Consider the following 5,094-nt stretch of genomic DNA (forward strand, 5'->3'; position numbering starts at 1 on the left):
GTCTTTCCATTTCCCTTAGAAATAGAGCCCTTTGGGCCGGGCGCGGTGGCTCACCCCTATAATCCCAGCACTTTGGGAGGCCGAGGCGTGCAGATCACGAGGTCAAGAGATGAAGACCATCTGGCCAACATGGTGAAACCCCGTCTCTGCTAAAAATACAAAAAATTAGCTGGGCGAGGTGGCGGGCTCCTGTAGTCCCAGCTACTCGGGAGGCTGAGGCAGGAGAATGGCGTGAACCTGGGAGGTGGAGCTTGCAGTGAGCCGGATCGCACCACTGCACTCCAGCCTGGGCGACAGAGCGAGACTCCGTCCCCCCAAAAAAAAAAAGAAAAAGAAATACAGCCCTTTGGAGGAAATGTAGATACTAATGTTTACCATCCTTTCCCTAAATTCAGGAAAAGGACTATACCACTTGTAGTTGACCCAAACAATCTCATAATATGTAGCTGTGGAGTAATAAAGTTTATTTTCTCGCGCCTGTAATCTCAGCACTTTGGGAGGCTGTAATCTCAGCACTTTGGGAGGCCGAGGCGGGCGAATCACGAGGCCAAGAGATCAAGACCATCCTGTCCAACACGGTGAAACCCTGTCTCTACTAAAAATACAAAAATTATCTGGGCATGGTGGCATGCGCCTGTAGTCCCAGCTTCTTGGGAGGCTGATGCAGGAGAATCGCTTGAACCCAGAGGGCAGAAGTTGCAGTGAGCGGAGATCGTGCCACTGCACTCCAGTCTGGCAACAGAGTGAGACTCTCAAAAAAAAAAAAAAAAAAAACCCATTGATTTTCTCTGTGTGACAGGCTTAAGTTTGTTCAGTGTCTCTTGTTTTTTTAGAGGTATATTGTACTACTCCTGGGCTGCAGGGGGCGAATCTGAAATTCCTTGATTAGTTCAAGAACATTCACCACAGTAGCCAGATCCTTGGAGTCTATGATCGTTTTCTGCTAAAAACAAAAAACAAACTAATTATACCTACTGCTGAATACTAATTCTCAGATTATTATAGTTACTTAGGAGAGGAGGAAAAAAGCCAGCGTTAGCACAGGTTGCAACAAGTTAAAAATACTAAGAATACCATGGTTTCCCAGTAAGTAACTTGAGAATGTGGTTATTTTAATTGAGTTACCAAATATAGCTTCACCTTCCTAAATCTCAGCAGCTACACTACATCCACTTGAGGGAACATACAAGAAAGCTTTCTGTCTCCCATTTTAGCCCTGTGCTTGAGTGCAGGTGTGAGCATAACCAAAGGTTTGCTTTTCAAAGGTTTCAGCCTTTTGTTCAGCTTAATTGTTTTTGTTTTGTTGTTGTTGTTGTTGTTGTTTTTTGAGACAGAGTCTCGCTCTGTCCCCCTGGCTGGAGTGCAGCGGTACGATCTCGGCTCACTGCAAGCTCCGCCTCCCGGGTTCCTGCCATTCTCCTGCCTCAGCCTCCCAAGTAGCTGGGACTACAGGCGCCCGCCACCGAGCCCGGCTAATTTTTTTGTATTTTTAGTAGAGGTGGGGTTTCACCGTGGTCTCGATCTCCTGACCTTGTGATCCGCCCGCCTCGGCCTCCCAAAGTGCTGGGATTACAGGCGTGAGCCACCGCGCCCGGCTTGTTTTTGTTTTTTTGAGACAGAGTCTTGCTCTGTTACCCAGGCTTGAGTGCAGTGGCGCGATCTGGGCTCACTGAAACCTCTGCTTCCCAGGTTCGAGTGATTCTCCTGCCTCAGCCTCCCAAGTAGCTGGGATTACAGGGGTGTGCCACTGCACCCAGCAACTTTTTTATTTATTTATTTTTAATTTTTTTTAATTTTTATTATTTTTTATTTGATTTGATTTTATTTGAGACGGAGTCTCGCTGTGTCACCAGGCTGGAGTGCAGTAGCGTGATCTCAGTTTACTGCAACCTCTGCCTCCCCAATTCAATCAATTCCTCTGTCTCAGCCTCCCGAGAAGCTGGGACTATAGGCGCACGCCACCATGCCCAACTAATTTTTTGTATTTTAGTAGAGACAGGGTTTCACCATGTTGGCCAGGATGGTCTCCATCTTCTGACCTTGTGGTCCGCCCATCTCGGCCTCCCAAAGTGCTGGGATTACAAGTGTGAGCCACGGCACCCGGCCTAATTTTTTGTATTTTTAGTAGAGACAGAGTCTCACCATGTTGGCCAAGCTAGTCTCAAACTCCTGACCTCAAGTCATCTGCCTGCCTCGGCCTCCCAAAGTGCTGGGATTACAGGCCTGAGCCACTGCGCCCGGCCTCTTTTTTTTTTTTTTTTTTAAGCCTGGAGTGCAGTGGATGGAACACGGCTCACTACAGTCACTGCACCCTAGGCCTCCTGAGTTCAGGTGATCCTCCTGCCTCAGCCTTCCTAGTAGCCGGGACTACAGGCATGCACCAGCACACCCAGCTTATTTTTGGATTTTTTTGTTTTGTTTTGTTTTGTTTTTGTTTTTTTGAGACGGAGTCTCACTCTTTCGCCTAGGCTGGGGTGCTGTGGCGCCATCTTGGCTCACTGCAAGCTCCGCCTTCTGGTTCACGCCATTCTCCTGCCTCAGCCTCCGGAGTAGCTGTGACCACAGGCGCCCACCACCACGCCCGGCTAATTTTTTATATTTTTAGTAGAGACGGGGTTTCACTGTGTTAGCCAGGATGGTCTCAATCTCCTGACGCCGTCATCTGCCCTCCTCGGCCTCCCAAAGTGCTGGTTATTTTTGTATTTTTTGTAGAGAAGGGATTTTGCCACATTGCCCAGGCTCATCTTGAACTCCTGGTCTCAAACGATCTCCCCACCTCGGCCTCCCAAAGTGCTGGGATTTCGGGCATGAGCCACCATGCACAGCCCAGTATATTCTTAGGAATTCTTTTTACTCTCTGATTTCTACCTTGCTCACTTCCATTTCCAGGAGATGGGAAAAAAGTGAACATTCCACAAAATCTTGTTCTCAACTTTTAGTAACTTGAAAACTATGAATGTGTGTGAATCATTTGAAATCATTAATACGTTCTAGACTATATATTTTCAGCGTTTCACATAGTGAATCTGACCTACACACAGAAGAATCAAATGAGTTTCTTGAGTTCATACTGGTAGAATACAAAGGTAATAGCTAGGCTGGGTGCGGTGGCTGACACCTGTAACCCCAGCACTTTGGGAGGCCAAGGCAGGCGGATCATGAGGTCAGGAGTTAGAGACCAGCCTTGCCAACACAGTGAAATCCCATCTCTACTAAAAAAATTAGCCAGGCATGGTGGCACGCACCTGTAGTCCCAGCTACTCAGGAGGCTGAGGCAGAAGAATCGCTTGAACCTGGGAGGCAGAGGTTGTGGTGAGCCAAGATGGCGCCACTGCACTCCAGCCTGGGCAGCAAGACTCTGTCTCAATAAATAAATAAATAAATACATAAATACATGAATAATAAAGGTAATAGCTAAAGGCTGGGTGCTGTGGCTCACGCCTATAATCCCAGAACACTGGGAGGCCAAGGCAGATGGATCACTCGAGGTCAGGAGTTGGAGACTATCCTGGCCAACATGGCAAAACCACGTCTTTACAAGAAATACAAAAATCAGCTGGGCATGGTGACAGGTGCCTGTAATCCCAGCTACTCAGGAGGCTGAGGCAGGAGAATGGCTTGAACATGGGAGGTGGAGGTTGCAGTGAGCTGAGATCGTGCTACCGCACTCCAGCCTGGGGGATAGAGCAAGACTCTGTCTCAAAAAGAAAAAAAAGATAATAACTAACACTATATGTCAAACACTGTTTAAATGTTTTTACTTACACTATCTCATTTACGTATGTAAATGCATTTAATAAATAGAGAATAGTGCAACATTGCTTAAAGAAAAAACGTTTAGGTTGGGCACAATGGCTTATGCCTGTAATCCTGGCGGAGGCCGAGGTAGGCAGATCACCTGAGGTCAGGAGTTCAAGACCAGCCTGGCCAGCATGGTGAAACCCCATCTCTACAAAAAATAGAAAAAGTAGCCAGGTGTTGGGGTGCATGCCTGTAATCCCAGCTACTCCAGAGGCTGAGGCAGGAGAATCACTTGAACTCAGGAGGTGGAGGCTGCAGTGAGCCGAGGTCGAGCCACTGCACTCCAACCTGGGCGACAGAGGGAGACTTCGTCTCAAAAAAAAAAAAAAGAAAAGAAAAAGAAGTTATATATGGTGAGTGCATTATACACTATACCTTAGAAAACCTGGAATCTGAAAAAATCAGGGTATATGATACAAGAAAAGGCACAATAGCTGTGGACTTTATCGGGGCTAAGGGTTGTGTTCCTAAATATTCTTAAAGAAGAAAAAAGAATAACAACACCTTTTTTTTTTTTTTTTTTTTTGAGACAGAGTCTTGCTCTGTCCTCCATGCTCAAGTGCCACGATTTTGGCTCACTGCAACTTCCACCTCCTGGGTTCAAGTGATTCTCCTGCCTCAGCCTCCGAAGTAGCTGGGATAATAGATGTGTGCCACCACGCTTAGCTAATTTTTGTATTTTTAGTAGAGATGGAGTTTCACCATGTTGGCCAGGCTGTAAACAGCCACTTTTAAAATGACCTTAGGGTCTGGCGTGGTGGCTTATGCCTGTAATCTCAGCACTTTGGCTCAGCACCAAGGCTGGAGGATTGCTTGAGTCCAGGAGTTTAAGACCAACCTGGGTATCACAGCAAAACCCCATCTGTACCAAAAATTTAAAAAATTACCCAAGTGTGTTGGCTCACGCCTGTAGTCCCAGCTCCTTGGGAGGCTGAGGTGGAAGGATTACCTGAGCCTGGGAGGCAGAGGTTGCAGTTAGCTGAGATTGCGCCACTGTACTGCAGCCTGGGCAACAGAGGGAGATCCTGTCTCAAAAAGTAACATGGCCGGGCGAGGTGATTCATGCCTGTAATCCCAGCACTCTGGGAGGCCAAGGCGGGTGGATCATCCGAGGTCAGGAATTTGAGACCAGCCTGACCAACATGGAGAAACCCTGTCTCTACTAAAAATACAAAAGTAGCCGAGAGTGGTGGCGCACGCCTGTAATCCAGCCACTCAGGAAGGCTGAGGCAGGAGAATTGCTTTAACCCAGGAGGCGGAGGTTGCAGTGAGCCGAGATCGCACCACTGCACT

This window comes from Piliocolobus tephrosceles, chromosome 1 (assembly GCF_002776525.5).
Source record: "Piliocolobus tephrosceles isolate RC106 chromosome 1, ASM277652v3, whole genome shotgun sequence".
Taxonomy (NCBI): domain Eukaryota; kingdom Metazoa; phylum Chordata; class Mammalia; order Primates; family Cercopithecidae; genus Piliocolobus; species Piliocolobus tephrosceles.